We start from the raw sequence: 19,737 nt of genomic DNA, 5'->3' as shown, positions 1-19,737 counted from the left end.
CTTGAAGAATGGAGAATAAAGATTATAAGAAGACATCCTTAAAGAACTTCATTAAAGGTTAGTAACAAATACTTGATTATATTGTTTACTTTACCTCTATATCTATCAAAACAAGTGCTCACTCTATGGAATAACTCTTATGAAGGTGAATATACATTTATGTATATGCTTGAAGAGTTTGAGCTCATGAATTTAATGAGCATGACCTTTATCTCTGTAAAAATTCTTATGTTGTAGTGGATGAACATATGAATTCAACGGGCCAAGAATCACTCAATTCAGAGTTATAACGAATAAGTTATGGGTGATATAGTTGATTCGTGAATAGGAAAAGGGTACACAAAATTTTTCAACGGTACGCGTACCTTCTCACATACCTAGGTGACTAAAACCCTATTTTGCCATATACTTAGGTTTTTGTCTTCTAGACAAGGTAGCTTGGTTCCCAAGCTACCTAGACTTGGTCATTTTCATGTAACAATACAACCTATCCCTTTAGAAATTGTGTTTGGTCATATAAGGTTGTTTTCCATAACTTTGTTCTTCACGAACAAGTGTGAGGATTCATAAGACTTTACTTGGGGATCGTAAAGCATAGGGAATCTACCTTCTTTGATAGTTTCAGTTCCTGTTCCTAGGTGTTTTTTATAAACCGTAGAATTCATATAACAAGATACCCTTAGTTGTTTACAAGTAATCTTGTGAGGAAAACTGAATTAGGGTTCACGATTTCTATTAGAGCGTAGCTTGGTATGTCAAGTTTGGTTGTCATATTTGAAAAGGCGAGGGTCTAACAACCACACCCAATATTTCGCTTAGCAATCTGTATGGACTAACTCTAATATACTTTCAAGATAATCAACTAGACAGTCAGACTCAATCTTAAGAAAAGTATATCAAAGAGTTATATCTCAATCTCTCAATTCAATCTGCAATCAAACAAATAGGGATTTGCGAGCCAGATTGAATATAAGAAATAAATTGAACGATATCAAAAACCAATATCCAAGTGTCAATCATTTTAATCAACAACCAAAGGTTGGATTCACAATTGATTAAACTCACACAGCCTGTGATATTTCAAATATATAAAAAAATATAATGCGGAAAAGAAATAACACAGACACCATAAGTTTTGTTAATGAGGAAACTACAAATGCATAAAAACCTCGGGACCTAGTCCATATTTGAACACCACACTGTATTGAGTCGCTACAGACACTAGCCTACTCCAAGTTAACTTCAGACTGGAATGTAGTTGAGCCCTAACCAATCTCACGCTGATCAAGGTACAGTTGCGCTCCTTACGTCTCTGAACCCCATTAAGATTCTGCGCACTTGATTCTCTTAGCTGATCTCACCCACAACTAAGAGTTGCTACGACCCAAAGTCGAAGACTTGATAAACCACTCTGTCTCACACAGAAAAGTCTATTGAATAGATAAATCTGTCTCCTACAGACATACCTATGAGTTTTATTCCGTCTTTTGATAAATCAAGGTGAACAGAAACCAATTGATATACCGGACTTATATTCCCGAAGAACAGCCTAGAAATATCAATCATCTCACAATAATATTAATTGTATGGTAGCGAAACAAAATATTGTGGAATCACAAATGATGAGACGAAGATGTTTGTGACTACTTTTTATCTTGCCTATCAGAGATTAAATCTCGAGCAATTCTTAGAGAAGATAGTACTCAATCACGATAGAAAACAGCAAGATCAGAACATGCAACTACAGAGAAAATAGTTGGGTCTGGCTTCACAATCCCAATGAAGTATCCAAGTCGTTAACCTGCAGGGTTTTTGAATAAACCTAAGGTTAAAGGAGTATCGAATATAGTCGCAACTAGTATCACACAGGAGGTGTGGGGATTAGGTTTTCCAGTTGCTAGAGTTCTCCCTTATATAGTCTCCAAATCAGGGTTTGATAGCTTTGGAACAAAGCAATAAATATTCACCGCTAGATGAAACTTGATCTAAGAGCCAAGCAGGGTTTGCTTGAAACCAAAGCAATAACTCTCCACCGTTAGATGGACTTAGCTTGTTACACACAAATGGAATGTACCTTCATTTAGATATGAATAACCATACCTAAACGTGTACACTAGGTTGGCTCAAACAATAGTTAACCGAAGTTAGCCATATGAACACTTTTATATCAACCTTATTAATCTTAACCACAACTAGTTCAAATGACTCAAATGAAACTAGTTATAGAGTTGTTCAATTGGTATATTCTCATAGAAGTATACAAGAGCACAATTGAAACAAAATCGGTTTGGTTCGCTCGAATCAATTCATGAACATTATAGCCACGGTTTGCAAAAGATTGCATTCCTTATTATATAAATGTATTTTTTCATTGCAAAACTGATTCTAGAACTTCACCCACTCAAGTATGCAAACGGGTACGCATACTTAAGTAGCCGGACTTGGACTGTGTCCGATAGTATGCGAACGGGTACGCATACTATCACACATCCAAAACAACAGTTGAATTAGTACACGTATGGGTATGCATACAATAGTTCCCGGACTTCAACTGAGTTCGCTAGTATTCGTACGAGTACGCATACCAAGGCTCCCGGACTTTACCTGACCTCGCTAGTACGCATACGGGTATGCATACTATACCGGTCTTGGATCAACATATATGCAAGTACGCATACTATTTCTATAATCCAATTATGGTTAAGTGTTCTAAACTCTATTTCAATCATTGAAACATTCTTAGAGGATGACAATAGTTGTTTTCACAAACAATTAGCATCAAAGCAATTTTCGAGTTATTGAAATAATCAATACGAAACATTCCAGGTCTATATCAAATGACTCTCTCACACAAATTATGTAAGATCTTACCAGGCGATTTTCATATGATCATCTTTTGACTTTCGTCAAGAATATAAGATGAACTTGGTTAAAGCGAAAGCTTACCAAGACATATTTTGAGAAATATGTAAGCGAGTTAAACATAGCTCGAAATATCAAATGTGTATAATCGAATACTATAGAGCTATATGACTTTTGTCTCAATATAGGAGATAGAGTATAAATAGACTTTCCGAGTGATAGATGAGTTTCAATCTCCACATACCTTTTATTGATGAAGTTCCACAAGCTCTCCTTAGTAGTTCTTCGTCTTCAATTGATGAACGCCGTGAAGTCTAAATCTCAACTACACAATTTATCCTAGTCCGAGACATATATATAAGTAGACTAGAAATCAAGACTTATAGTTTTGATCACTAAACTTTACAAACAAGCTTGAGATAGCAACGCTTGCGAGTTCGACCGATCAGTGCTCTAACAATCTCCCCCTTTGTCAATTTTAGAGAAAAACTATCAATACATATGGATTACAAAATAAATAAACTTTGTAACTTCTCATCCAAATGATTGATCTCCTTGGTTCTTCAACATTACTCTAAATCTTCGTCACCTCTAAGTACTCCAGTGATTTTGAACGTGTTCAACTCAGCATCATAGTTTTTGAAGATCCGTGGCCATATCAATGAGAAAACAGTTGCTCTCAATCATTGTTATACAGTGTCATAGTATTATTACACAGCATCAAAGTTCAATTGTATCACAACTTTGACAACAATACTATGGTGATATGTATCACTCCCCCTTAGTCAATACTTCTTCTCACATGAAAATCATTCCCTCTTACGTAATGATCCGTAAACCATATGTATTTTTAGTGTGAACTACACATTAATTCTCCCCCCTTTTGTCAATATAAATTGGCAAAGGTACGAAAACTAGTGGGATCCTAATGAAATTTCCATAAAGATACTTCATGACCAAAACAGAACGTATCATCTTCAATGTTTTTAGATTTATTTATTTAAATTCTAAGTTCTTGGAAGATGATTATTTGAAATTTTAATCTTTATGATTTTATATATTGCAAATTGTTATGTGATATGTTTTTTACGTCCGTGAACCTGTGACTGTCCCATACTTGCTCAAAAGTTATCTCTATTATGTCGGTATGAATGTATTGATAGAAAATAGAATGAACTTTTGACATTACAAAAGTTAAAGCCTTTTATGTCATTGTTTTGATGGAAGAAAGGATAAAACTTTTATTTACAAGGATTAAGTCTATTATATGTCATTATGCAAATAGTGATGGAAAATAGAATGAATCCCTGTTTATTCCGCAGTATTGGTCGATCTCCGATCCACATCTTTGTGAATATTTTGTGTTGCTCCGTAAGATTCCTTATGTTTGAGCATGACCAACTAAATTTATTATTCTCTTTTGGTTATTTTAGTTGTTGCTCCGTAAGTTCTCTTATATCGAGCATGACCAATTGAATTGATCACGTTATGGTTAATTTGTTTCTGTATTCCAATTAAATTAATCGTGGGTTTTCTTGTGATTAATTTGGTTGTATTTTTTCGATTGCATTAATCACGGGTTCTCTTGTGGTTAATTTTATGGGTGTACCGAATGCCCAGAAGCCTACAGCCTGCCATGTACCGCCCGGGTCCGAAGGAGCCCATGGGCGCCCGACAGCCTGTCATGGGCTTGCCCGGCCTGCCCGATAATTATAAGTGGGCGGACCCGGGTTTTTGTTCAAATATTGGAGTCCGTCCTGTTAGCCTGCCCAGTAGCCTGTTTAGTTACCCGACTTGCATTACTGGCGATAGCCTGGAATAAAGTTTTCTACTAGTGTGATGGATTTCTCAAGAACTTAAATTTCATACTTGAACAATTTATTGGGGTTAGAGAAACTTTTGAATTACATTTCTCAGTAATGAATATGAATTACTTGAACTATCATTTGAACAAGTTACAGATGTATCATCATTCATCAAGCCATAAAACAAACCTATATACTTTTTAAAATTTTGAATTATCTCTTGGGACCGAGGTCTGCGCTGTCCGACCTGTCCTAGCCTGTATTGTTTCACGGGTATGGACAGGCCATCGGCATTAAATTTTTGTTATTTCCCGGACCGACATGGCCTGATAAACTTAATGGGTAGTATGGACTACAAGCCCGTCTGGCCCGGCCTGTGCTATAATCGGGCTTGGGTTGGTCTGGCCTGCCCGGCCCGATGTACACTCCTAGTTAATTAAATTGAATATTATGGATTCAAATTCATGATTTCATGTGATTTGGTTATGTCCAAAGAAATTCTTCTTTTCTTGTAAAAGCAAGGTCGCCTTTGTTGTTCTTTCGGGAATGACATTTTATGGGGGAGAGTTCATTTTGAACTTGTGCTTAATTGCCAAATATTTGTGGGGAGTGCGGCTGTGGAATATTGGGGGTTATCTAGTATCTTTATAAACTCCTTGATGAATACATTTAGCTTTGGCTTTATGATGGCATCTAAATAAGTTGATATGGTGTTCTCTTTTGGTTATGAAGTATCTCTTTGAAAATTTCATGAGGATCCCACTAGTTTTCGTACCTTTGCCAATTTATATTGACAAAAAGGGGGAGAATTAATGTGTACTGTGATACTAAAAATACATATGGTTTACAGATCATTATGTAAGGGGGAGTGGTTTTCATGTTGAGATGAAGTATTGACTAAGGGGAGTGATACATATCACCATAGTACTGTTGTCAAAGTTGTGATACAATTGGACTTCGATGTTGTGTAATAATACTATGACACCGTATAATAATGATTAAGAGCATTTGTTTTCTCATTGTTATCGCTACGGATCTTCAACAACTGTGATGCTGAACTTACAACCTTTAGGATCATGGAGTACTTGGAAGTGACGAAGATTTCGAGTCGCGTTGAAGATGCCAAGGAGATCAAGCATTTGGATGACAACTTACAATTTATATCTATTTTTTAATCCATGTGTTTTGATAGTTTTGTCACTAAAATTGACAAAGGAGGAGATTGTTAGAGCACTGCTCGGTCGAACTCGCAGGCATTGCTATCTCAAGCATGTTTGTCAGTGTTAGTGATCAAAACTATAAGTCTTGATTTCTAGCCCATTTATAGATGTCTCGGACTAGGACATAGATAGTGTAGTTGAGCTTAGATTTCACAGAGTTCATCATTTGAAGACGAAGAACTACTAAGGGGAGCTTGTGGAACTTCTTCGACAAAAAGTATGTGGAGACTTGAACTCATCTATCACTTGGAAAATCTATTTATACTATCTCCTATATTGAGACATAAGTCGCGTTAAGATATAGTTTTCTCTATACACATTTGACATTTCGAGCTGATTATATCTTGCTCACATATTTCTCGAAATATGTGTTGGTAAGCTTTTGATTCGACCAAGTGCATCTTATATCATGAGAAAATTTCCGAGTAACATCTTACATGATTTGTGTGATACAATCATTTGATGTAGGCTTGGAATGTTTCGATAGTGATTATTTCAATATCTTGAAAATTGCTTGGATGCTAATAGTGTGTGAAAACGGCTATTGTCATTATACAAGAATGTTTCAATGATTGAAATAAAGAGTTGAGATTTGAGAATGTAACCATGTTTGGATATAAGCATATATAGTGTGTTCGCATATTAGTGTATAAATCCATAAACCGGGAGCCAAGTGTATGCATATGTGTGTATACGAAATTGGTGAAGGAGACAGGTTAAGTATGCGTACCCGTACGCATACTGGCGGAAGTTTTCGAACCGAAAATTTTTGCTGAGTTTGGAAACTAAACAAACTCAAATCTGTTTACTTAAGTACGCATACCCGTATGCATACTTAAGCTAGTTACTTTGTCAAATCGGTATGTTCATGGACTTAAACATTTAAATCATAAGTAATGCAATCTTTGCAAACCGTGGCTATAATATTCATGATTGATTCAAGTGAATCAAACTGATTTGGTTTCAATTGTGTTTTCTATAGCAATTGAACAACTCTTTAACTAGTTTCATTTGAGTCATTTGATCTAGTTATGGTTGAGATGAATAAGGTTGATATGAGAGTAATCATATGGCTAACTTTGGTTAACTATTTGTGAACCAACATGGTGTACACGTTTACGTACTGTTACATAAACCTAAATGAGGGTACATTTCATTTGTGTGTAACAAGCTAAGTTCAATCTAATGGTTGAAAGATATTAGCTTGGTTGAATCAGGATTTTCATCTAACGGTGATTATTGAATGCTTTGTCACCAAGGTAACTTGGATTGCAAACCCTAATTTGAAAACTATATAAAGAAGAACTCTAGCAACTGGGAAACCTAATCCCCACACCTCATGTGTGTTACTAGTTGCATAACTAAAGCCAATTCTCCTTTAACCTTAGGTTTCTTATGGATACCCTACAGGTTAACGACTTGAAGACTTCATTGGGATTGTAAAGCCAGATCTGATATTGTTGTTTCTATCGTGTTGAACACAATTGAAATAATTGGCTCGATATTTTATATCTCCGGTAGGCAAGATAGAAAAGTAATCATAAACACTTCGTCTCATCGTTTGTGATTCCACAATAACTTGTTTCGCTAGTCGATTAAGTTTATTGTGAGGTGATTGATAATTATATGTTGTTCTTCGGGAATATAAGTCTGGGTTATCAATTGGTTCATGTTCACCTTGATTTATCAAAAGACGGAACAAAAACTCTTGGGTATTTCTATGGGAGACATATTTATTCAATCCTATAGACTTTTTTGTGTGAGAAAAATTTGTCTATCAACTCTTCGACTTTGAATCGTAGCAACTCTTGGTTGTTGGTGAGATCAACTAAAGGAATTAAGTGCGAAGTATCCTGCTGGGATCAGAGACGTAAGGAGCGCAACTGTACCTTGAATCAGTGTGAAAATTGATTAGAGTTCAACTACAGTCCAGTCCTAAGTTAATTGGTAGTAGGCTAGTGTTTGTAGCGGCTTAATACAGTATGGCGTTAAATCTGGAATAGGTCCCGGGGTTTTTCTGCATTTTCGGTTTATTCGTTAACAAAATTTTGGTGTCTGTGTTATTTCTTTTCCGAATTATATTTTTTTATATAATTGAAATATCACAGGTTATGCGTTAAGATCAATCAATTAGAATATCCAACCTTTGGTTGTTGATTTATGATGGCATCTAAATAAGTTGATATGGTATTCTCTTTTGGTCATGAAATATCTCTATGAAAATTTCATGAGGATCCCACTAGTTTTCGTACCTTTGCCAATTTATATTGACAAAAAGGGGGAGAATTAATGTGTAGTGTGATACTACAAATACATATGGTTTACGGATCATTATGTAAGGGGGAGTGGTTTTCATATTGAGATGAAGTATTGACTAAGGGGGAGTGATACATATTACCATAGTATTGTCGTCAAAGTTGTGACACAATTGGACTTTGATATTGTGTAATAATACTATGACGCTGTATAACAATGATTGAGAGCATTTTGTTTTCTCGTTGTTATTGCTACGGATCTTCAACAACTGTGATGCTGAACTTACAACCTTTAGGATCACAGAGTACTTGGAAGTAACGAATATTTCGAGTCGCGTTGAAGCTGCCAAGGAAATTAGGCATTTGGATGAGAGGCTGCAATTTCTATCTATTTTGTAATCCGTATGTATTGATAGTTTTGTCACTAAAATTGACAAAGAGGGAGATTGTTAGAGCACTGCTCGGTCGAACTCGCATGCGTTGGTATCTCAAGCATGTTTGTCAATGTTAGTGATCAAAAATATAATTCTTGATTTCTAGCCTATTTATAGATGTCTCGAATTAGGACATAAATAGTGTAGTTGAGCTTAGATTTCACAGAGTTCATCATTTGAAGACGAAGAACTACTAAGGGGGAGCTTGTGGAACTTCTTCGACAAAAGGTATGTGGAGACTTGAACACATCTATCAATTGGAAAGTCTATTTCCACTATCTCCTATATTGAGACATAAGTCGTGTTAAGATATAGTTTTCTCTATATACATTTGAGATTTCGAGCTGAGTATATATCGCTTACATATTTCTCGAAATATGTGTTGGTAAGATTTCGCTTCGACCAAGTTCATATTATATCTTGAGAAAATTGCCGAGTAACATGTTACATGGTTATGTGATACAATCAATTGATGTAGGCTTGGAATATTTTGATAATGATTATTTCAATATCTTGAAAATTGCTTTGATGTTAATAGTGTGTGAAAACGGCTATTGTCATTATAGAAGAATGTTTCAGTGATTGAAATAAAGAGTTGAGAATGTAACCACGTTTGGATATCAGCATATATAGTGTGTTCGCATATTAGTGTATAAATCCATAAACCGGGAGCCAAGTGTATGCATATGTGTGTATACGAAATTGGTGAAGGAGACAGGTTGAGTATGTGTACCCGTACGCATACTGGTGGAAGTTTTCGAACCGAAAATTTCTGCTAAGTTTGGTTTTGACAAACTCTTAACTAGCCACCTTTAGTATGCATACCCGTACGCATACTGGCGGAAGTTTTCGAACCGAAAATTTCTGCTGAGTTTAGAAACTAAACAAACTCAAATCCGGTTGCTTAAGTATGCATACCCGTACGCATATTTAAGCTGGTTACTGTAGATGGGGGAAAACGAGTCGCTGTTTTTTTAGGGAAATGAAGAGACGAGCGTGTTGTCGAGACTCCTCAATCGAGCAAACGGCTTAACCACATACAGATGCACTGCAAAGGGAGTGCTTAGATTCGAGAGATAAATCTGTAAGACTCCGTCCTAAACCAAGACAATGGCCGTTCCAGAGTCAATTCGGTCGCAAAGAGGAGATGGGTTGATCCGTAGGAGGGAAGCTGAGAATTATGTGGGATCAATGATGATCAAGGATTGTGGATGTTTTGAAGGTTTCCGAAATTTTGGTGAACTGATGAGTTCGAATAAGTTTTGATGGATTGATGAATTCTTGAGAGTAGTTACTCGAGAAATTCTGTGTATACAATTGCTAATATCTAATGATCATTCGTCGTACGTTTTCTCTCAATCATGGATCCAGATACTTATTTATATTGTCATAGTTGTGAACACCTTGATCCCTGTAAGTTTGACGGTTTCTTGAGAGAAAGAGTGGGAAAGTGGGAGATCGTGGTGAAACCAGTTCCAGATTGTGTGGAGACTTGGTTGATCATGCACCCACTACTTTGCTAACTATTTCAACCGTTGACTCGACTTACTCACATTTATCGTTGTGGATGAATCCACGTGTTGTAGGCCGCCAGACCAAAACCCTAATTGATATCCCCCAATTTGACGTGATTGATGTCTCACGAATCGTGGAGTCTGCATGACAGACGTGTATTAGTGAGTCAGTTGTTGACTGATTAGACAGTGAGTCTAGGTTTTGTTGAATCGAGCATGAGTGATGGATGCTCAGCAATTCGTGGATCGAACATGTAGTTCTCTGAAATGATGTCAATATTTTTGATTAAGTGATGAATTATTGACTAGTATTCGAGGACTGATCAGGTATTGCTCAATTTTGGCGAATTACTGAATATTGAGAGTTTGACGTGCAGCTGAGCAAGTATTGCTCAATTCGAAAAATATGTTGGTAATTTGACGAGCAACTGAGAAGGTATTGCTCAATTCGACAAATTACTGAATGTTGATAATTTGACGAGCAACCGAGCAAGTTTGCTCAATTCGACAAATTACTGATAAATTACTAAATATGGATAGTTCGATCGATATTTGAGCAACTGAGCAAGTATTGCTCAATTCGACGAATTATTTATTGGTGACGTGACCCAATAAAATATTAAAATATTGGTGGATTACCAAATATCATATGATTAATTCAGATGTTGGTTGCTGAATCAACATGAATTCATTAGTGATTGAATCTTGCTCAGAATGATGATTCATAGAGCATTTATTCGAAACCCTAATTTCAGATCATAATTGATGAATCGCTGAAAATAGGTCATGAGTGATAGAGGGACCACATGGGATGATGTGCGTCCATGTGGTTCCCAGTGCTCGAGTGAGCATGCACCAGGGTTGTCAGTTGGAGGGTTGGTGAAAGAATGATGATTAAATGTTGGTTTCATCATTTATTGAAATATTGTTGGGTTCAACATTAGGTGTAAAACCTAAGTATGAAAGATGGGGTACCGACCAAGAGAGCATGGGACCGGATCTTGGTGGTCACGGGACCAGTTGTTGGTCGTTTGAGTAATCCCCAGGTTGGTTGGAGAGAGTTTGGGCCCAATATGAGCAATTGAGCAAATTAGGTCAGAATTATGAAAATGTGTGGTACCGGCTTTGTGCAAGCCATAGGGATGACTCTGGTCGGTCATGAAGGCATGCACGTGTTTCCGTGGTGTTAGTGTCTCCGTACTGAAAGTTTCAGTATTTTCTGATGTGCGGTCGAGCAACATTGTGGATTTTCAGAAGAGTTTCATCTTGACTGAAATTCTTGATTTTTGTTGGAATGAGCATGTATGCTCAGTTGATCAATATTTTGTAAATATTAAAATAAGAGTATTTTAACATTTAAAATTACCGTGAGAGGCTAGCCAGTGTGACCATGTTGGCTTTTGGTTTTTCATGATTCGAGCAAAATTTGAGAAGTTATGACGAAATCATGAGTTTTGCTCAAACCAAGGAGTTTCATGAATTGAGGAAAATAATAATTTTAAAAGACTAGGGATTGCAAGGTGTGGGACCGATCACGGCTAGGGCATGGACGGCCGGCTATGTTTCTCGGTCCCGCACACCTTTCCCTATTTAATAATATTATTTTTCATGAATCCGTGAAGTTATGGAGAATCCATGAGTTTTTGTTGAAACGGAGGAGTTTCATGAGATTAGGGAATAGTATTATAAAAATATATGGATTGTGAGGTGTGGGACCGGCCACGGCTCAGGCATGGCCGACCGACTAGATTGCCTGGTCCTGCACACCTTTCTCTATTTTATAATATTATTTCATGAATCCATGAAGTTATGGGAAATTCATGAGTTTTGCACAAAAACAAGGAAATCAAGTTGCTAAAATCAAGGAGTTTTCATGAGTTCATGAAAAATAACAAAATAGGGCAAAATAATAAAAGAGGCATGGGACCGGCCACGGCTAGGGCATGTCCGACCGGCCGGTGGGCCCGTCCCCTAGGCGCTTCTTATTATTTTATTATTATTTGTTGTTTTCTCCAATTTTGCGTAGGATTCCTCATCCGTCCATGTTTTTGGATGCTCGTTTGTGCATCCGGGTGCTCAGTCGTGCATCATCGTCGAGTACACTTGCACCATTTTGTGGGGCTTACTCAGTGATGGTCCAGATGCCCGATTGTTGAGTATTTATTACTAATTTATGAAATTCAGTGGAGAATGATTCATGAAGCTAAGTAATAAAAGTGAGTAGTTTTTTATTATCAATCCATAGGATCAGCCGTGGATTCGACCATGAATTCAGAATAATAAAATGAGTATTACCATTCCATGAGATCGCGGATTCGACCATAGAATCAGAGTAATGGTTTTATTACCATTTCACGAGATCAGCTGTAGATTCGATCATGAAATCGGAGTAATAAGATAGGTGGTGATATTACCATTTCATGAGATCAGCCGTGGATTCGACAATGAAATCGGAGTAATATCTATTACCATTTCATGAGATCAGCCGTGGATTCGATCATGAAATCGGAGTATTACATTTATCTATTACCATTCCACAGAACCAGTCGTGAGTTTGACCATGGAATAGGAGCAATAAGATAAGATAGATTATCTTCTAGGAATTCAGTGGTGAATATGACGTAGAATTTAATCTCTTGTGTATAGTCAGTGAATCAGCGAGTGTTGCCAATGTCCCGAAGACGTTTTTCCCTCCCAACATTTCATGTGTGTAGGACCGCCTGAGTCTATACACGGACACTCTACATAGTCAGGGAACAGTGAATGTCTCCGGCCTCCTGAAGGCGTTATTGCTCTCAATCTTACGGAGAAACGCCCAATCGTTCTTCTATGTAGAGGCGAATTCCTCTATGTAGTCAGGGAAAAATGAGTGTCACCGACATCCTGAAGGCGTTAAGCTCTCAATATTACGGAGAGCCGCCCAATTATTTTATTCTACATAGAGGCTATGATGAAATGCCCAGTGTCGAACGCTCCGGAGAGGCCTTTCGAGCGACATATGCATCATACTTCGTAAAACACGAATCGTCCGTGTCAGAAACATGCAGTATCATGATTTTACGGTTTTGACCTTTGTTGAAAATCCACCATCAACATTAAGTCCCCTGCTTAGTGAGGGACAATCATGTTCCGTAGTAAGCACTAGATGGTGATTTTCAATCGACGAGAGATTAGTGGTTGAACTCAGTCTACAAAGGCATTCTCAGAATCTCTAATTTACTCCAATGACGCCATATGCGAGCAAATGTTTGGGTGGAGACCCTGGTAATGTGATAGAGCGTCATCCCGTGAGCATGGAGAGATGATTCACTGCTGATTTGAGCGACCGAAGGTCTAGTTTTGGTCGGTTTAGGATTTACGGGTTCGGGCCCAAAAAAGGAAATCCTTATCTTATTAGGTTTTTGGATATAAATTCATATAAATGAGAAGAAACCCTTAAAAAATTTATTATATTTTTTTTTTGCTGTATATTTGATGAGTTGTTGAAAATTCCAAGGACCCATAGTTGCATGCATGCGTAGGTTTTATGAAAATTTGTTGTTTTGGAAATATGTATGCACGTTCGTTCGATAGTTTAAGAAACGAGCAAAAGTCCCTAGTATGAAAGATATATATATATATATATATATATATATATATATATATATATATATATATATATATATGTTGTGAATAGATGATGTTTAATTGCAGTAGATAAAATTTTGTTTATGAAGTTTTCATGAAAATAAAATTTATTTTTCAAAGCACTGGGTTCCAAATATTTTAGGAATGCTCGTACGTTCGCTAGTTTAAAGCAATAAATAGTAACCCATGGTATTAAAGAGATTTTTGGAACATACCACCTTATGATAAATTTTGTTTGTGAACCTTTGAAATTTTATTTGGAATATGTGGACTTTCTCAAAAATAGAAAAGATGCTCGTCTCATAGAAAAATGCTCGTTTGAGCAAAAATAAATTTTTTTTTTTTAAGAAAAACTCACGTAATTTTTTTTTTTGAACCGCACGTCAGCTTTTTTTTTTAATGAAAAATCAAAAAGCAATTTTGAGCAATTGTTAGAGATAAACAATTATATGCTATGATTTCATGAATTTTTGACATAAAATCATGGGACGTTCACACGAAGAAGTTATGTAAACTGCTCATAGTTTTGTGAAAAGTCATTGTTGTCTCTAGAATGATAAGTTTTGCTCGTTTTCGTAGGTTTTAAGGAGTGAGCAAGTTTTCGAAGTTTCGTGTCATCACTAAAGTCTAGTGAAATCGTAAAATAGGTAAGAGTTGAGGATTACCATTTTTGTGATTGCGAGCATCTTAATTATGATTTGGTTCTGTTGTGTTAACAAAATCTGAATGTGGATGTCATAGTAATTTTGCAAGAATGCCTGATTTTCTCAATAATGATGCCTTCAGAGATGACGCAAGTATGGATGAGGTCTCCATTGATGAAGAACGGGAGGAGGAAGCACCTGGAACCAAAACATTCCAAATACTAAGGTTTCTTTCTTCGTGATTCAGCATGTTCGTCATGAAAAACGTCTCCAGTCCCAAGCATTTCGTCTCCTGATAAATCCCAGGGGTGTTACTCAGAAGAAATTGGTGACTCCTCTAGCAATTATTTGTTTGTCTTCAGCGGAGACAATTTTCTGCCTCGATCATAGAATTTAAGCTTTCTCGTCGACCCTTAGAAAATTTCTCTGGATGGGCAAGACATATACTGAGTTTTCCCCACGTTCGAGGTATGCTGGACCGTGCACAGGTGACAAGAGCTATTCAGGCATCTGGAGACCTGTTTATTTATCATGATGCGCGAGGTATAGTGGCTCTGATGGCTCACTGGTACATACCAACTCACACTTTCATACGTAGAAGTGGAGAGTTCACCATCACCTTAGAGGATGTTGTTCAACGCTGTAAAGTCCCCAGTCGTTTCATTGGTGAGCTGTCGAAACGTCCTTCCCCACGATTTCTTCTTATCCGTGAAACCAGGATCATCAAACAAATGTTTGTTACTTCATTACAGAATTTTGATCCGTCAAGTATTGACGGTCTTCGATTTACTGCTGCTGGGCAAGCGGCTCACGAATCTAGTGATGAAGAAATTGATGTAAGTATTTCTTCACATAATCGATCATGATATTTCATGAGTAAGAGTAATAATAATCATGGATATATCCAGGAGGACATTGTTGCTGAGAATAAACACGGTTATACCATCCATCCACCATCAAGTGGTGGTGAGCAAGAGAGTTCCCAGGTGTCAGGATCGGAAGAAAGTAATAATGCTTCTGACGTTGATGTCGACCTAACTAATCTTCTGAGCGCCCCCGGATGAAATAGGGATACGTTCCGTTACCGATGTGCTGCTATCAAATCTTCAAGGACTTTGTTCCAAGCGACATCCTTCGAACTTTCTTCTGAATCTTGGACTATCGTATGGAATGAGATGTGGTAAGAAGTCCCCAGTTATACTTCGGCTTGATCCGATGTCATGGATGAATATGTGAATGTATATTTGTGGCGTGCTCTTGAAGTCTTCGGTGTACATGTACGGCTTCGTGTTGAGAAATTCATGCGGCTCGTGAAACTTCGACAGTGATGATGTTGAAATCAGAAATAACCTGGTTGAGGGGAGTGAAAGCGTCTCATGCTGGTAGTCCCCATGTGTATCCTATTTTTATTGCATCGCCTTGAATCTACGTCCACGTGATTTGATACAAGCTTATCGTAATCTTCTGGATGTGACGTTGAGATGCTCAGGATATCGCATGGACGAAATATCATGGATAGCGAAGATGTAAGAATGAGAGAGTTATGTCGTTTATCATGGCTCCCTCTGTTTCTTCAAGAAAATATTTCAACCGCGTTTCTGGAGTTATCTCATGAGTCTTTGATGGTCGTCGATGGACTGTGAAGAGAAGTCCCCAGTCGCATTTTTCTTTCAGCATCTGAAGTCGTTTTCCTCTGAGCAGGCTTGGGATCCTCCGCAGCCTCGTAAAGTGTTGAAGGCGTCTTCTAGACAGAGAGGTGATGATATTCTTGCGCTGCACCCTTGAAGAGTAGATGAACTTGTTGCGGCTATGGCCTTTTGGTTGACTGTGTCTTCTGAGCTTTGACAGTGAAGGGATTCTGTGTATATCCTCAGTCCTCAAGTATGTTTTACATGTTTCCATCTTTGTAGTGATTGCTGCTGTGGTGAAGCTCTGGCTGGTATCAACAAATGAGCGGCAATAATTCTTGGTATCAGATGTAATCAGAAGAGACTACATTGTCATGGTAACAAAGTAGGTTGGCTGGAATTGTTATTGGTTGGAGTTGTACGGGCATCCGTGGAAGTAAAAGATTGGCTGGATGTGTAAGCGAGCAAACTGCCCATGACTACGAAGATTGGTTGGTTTTGATCATGATCCTTGACATGGGGAGCGTGGTGGTACGACCCTTTGCAGGAAGAAGCGTCGTTAAAGCAGCTTCGGCTCTTGTAAAAGATGTTGAAACTTAAGAAGCCTAATGTTGAAGCCTCGTCTTCGGATCCTGGAGAAGCTTATGGAGAGAACGCTGAAACGGAGCGGCTGCTGGAGAGAGCGTTGAAGCGAAGCGGCTGTCGGATTGATCGTTGAAGCGGAGTCGCTGCTGGAGGATGTTTAAGCGGAGCGGCTGCGTTAATCAGTATGCTGTCAAACTGGACACCCTTCAAGCGAACAATGCTTAGGAGTCCCCATTTCCATCTAATAATCGTGCTTTCCAGGAGAGGTTGGGGTTTTGGAACGAATTCTCTAGTTGGAAACAGCTGCTTCTTTGATGCAATGCGGTTGAGGGCTGCAAATATGCCTTGACGTTGCGCCTTGGGGAAACATAAAATCTCACATAAATGTTTCATCATAGACTGCACGATTTTACGGGCGAAGTTCCCAGAAATCATGCATCTCCTGACAGGGAAAAGAGTCTTTGTGAACTTAGGGGGGTTGCTGATTTTTATTTGCTTCGATTTTGGAGAAGTCGTTCCTGATCTTTTCGTATAATGAAATTATATTGTTGATTCCCTTCAACTGGGCGTTCAAGAGCAACGCTGGAAAGATGCAAGCTGCTGGCGCAGGGAAGATGCAAGCTGTTAGCGCTGGAAAGATGCAAGTTGTTGTAAAGATGCAAGCTATTAGCGCTAGAAGGATTCAAGCTGCTAGCGCTGGAAAGATGCAAGTTGTTAGCGCTGGAAAGGATGCAAGCTTCTGGCGCTGGAAAGATGCAAGTTGTTAGCGCTGGATAGGCTTGGTATGGACGCTGGCTTGGCATGGACGTTGGCTTGGATTTGGTATGGCGCGGACTGTCGGTTGGGCATGGCGCGGACTGTTGGCTTGGCACGGCGCTGGCTTGGCGTGGCGCAGACTTGTTCTTGCGGGCCTAGTTGCCTCTTTCCATACGTAGCTCAAATAGGAAATCATTTCCTTATTCAAATTCCAAAAGTGTTATGCATATGAAAGGGGTTGGCTCTCCTTTTTATCTCGTATCTTTGTGCTCACGTCCTGGTGTGAGAGGTAGCAATAAAGTGGGCAAGCATATTCCATCTATGTACTCCAGTGTTTCTCTTTCAATTTGTTTTATTGTTTTCTTGTGTTGGTGCAAACCCTATCCATAGGTATGCCTTCCATAAATCTGTAGAAATATTGTTCTTCTGAACTGGTGTAAACCCTAGCCGTGGGTATGCCTTTCATAAACTTGTATAAACACTTCGTAATAAACAATTCCTCTTCGAATATCACCGTAGTAACGTCGGCTACCTCATGAATAGTGACGGGTAATCATTATTATGAAAAGTAGGCACGTAGGGGTAGGTGACTTTTTTTTTTTTTTGAAAGGCAAACAAAGCGCTTGGTTTATGGTTTTGATTTTCTGGATTTTTGGGTTGATAGACAAGTATTACCCCTGAGGGTTTTGTATTATTATTTGGAATGAACTGTTTTAGAATATTGATGTTTTTGGTTATGAATATAAGTGGCATGAGTACCCTAAGGAAGTCATGGAATTGTGAATGTTGTGCGATAGTAGAAAGCATGAAACATGGGAAAAATGTGGCTATCGGTTTTTTATCTCCCCTGTGAAGATTTGAAGTAGTAGACCATGTATTTTGTCTAGCAAGACTTACTCGGTTTTTCGGATCTCCTAATGAAAAGGAATCTCCTAGGTGTAAGACCGAGTTTTGTGGGAAGCACCGCCGTGACTGTGGAAAGTCCCCAGTCATCCCTTGTCGTGTCATGACTGGTAACCGGGCCGTTTGGTAACTGAATCGTCGATCCCTGGGCGGGTCATTTGGATTCTACCGTCCTGACATCTGGGTCGAAATATGAGATCGAGGATTGAAAGTTGACATTGTAACCGAAAGATCAATCTCCCACTGTGGTCGCCAATTGTTTGAGGGTGAAAACGATTTCTGCTGATTTCGGGCGTGTGGGTGAGAAACGAGTCTAAACCCTAAACAATGTACTGCATGGGAGTATTTTTAGATTCAAGAGATCAATCTATACAAATCCGGCCAAAACCAAGAAATGGTCGTTCCAGAATTGCTTCGGTCATAAAGAGGAGGAGAAGGGTTGGTTTTGGAGAGGGAAGCGAAGAGAGTGTTGAGACCAGAATAGTTGGTCCTGGAAGAGTAGTTGTTTTGTGACTTGCATCAGAAAGTGGGAAGCTAACAGATGGGAAAGCTAGCAAACGTTTTTTGAGTGTTGTGTGCTCCTGACCAGAACTTGTTGTTCGGTAGAAATAGGTAAGACCTATTTATACAAGTCGAAGTGAAACGTACTCTGGTCTCGTAAGAAATGGAAAACAGATGAGTAAATGGGAGGAGGTGGTAACCGGTAACACCTGGAATTGATGTTCCATAAAAGAAAGCGTTTTACCATTACTCCCTGTATTTACTAACCGCCTCATCCTTATGACACTGTCTTGTAACGGGCGTAGTGTACGCCGCACGCTGTAAACCGCCAAACCAATACCCAATGAGCATCCCCCAGTTTGTGACATGTGTTGATGTCTCGAGTGTTTTCGTGGAAAACATACAACATGTTGTTGTTGTTTGGCAAGTTGAGCTTGGGAGACTTGCCGGCTCGGTGGTGACCTTCGACGATCGAAATTTTGCATCTTGAGAGGAAGAGTAGCCGTTGATTATTGCAACCCTTCGTTTGGTAGCCAGTGGCATGAAAGCATGGCCGGCATGGCTTTAATATGGCCTAGTTTAGGCGTGGCCAAAAGCTAGGGTTTTGGCACTATTTGGGCGCGACCAAAACTTGGGCTTGGCGTCGAGCCAAAAGGTTTCCTTGCGTTAGCTGGTAACCATGGACAGCTAAGATCTACGTCTTAGATGGAAATGTGGCCGACGATTGTTGCAAGCCTTCGTTTTGGAAGCCGTGAAGGGAAGGACGGCATGGTATGGTTTAGGCGCAGCAAGGTGGCTGGTACGGCATGCCATTGGCACATGTGGCATGGTCGGCATTCCTTGGCGCGGTTTATGCGTGGCCAAAACCAAGGTTTTGGCGTTGGGACAAAGGTTACCATGCGTTGGTTGGTGACCTTGGACGGCTAAGATTTGCATCTAAGATGGAAGGATGGCCATTGATTGTCGCACGCCTTCGTTTTGGAAGCCGTGAGGGGAAGGCCGG

The sequence above is a fragment of the Papaver somniferum genome, chromosome 2, assembly GCF_003573695.1.
Source record: "Papaver somniferum cultivar HN1 chromosome 2, ASM357369v1, whole genome shotgun sequence".
Classification (NCBI taxonomy): domain Eukaryota; kingdom Viridiplantae; phylum Streptophyta; class Magnoliopsida; order Ranunculales; family Papaveraceae; genus Papaver; species Papaver somniferum.
Note: the sequence above shows the minus strand (reverse complement) of the source record.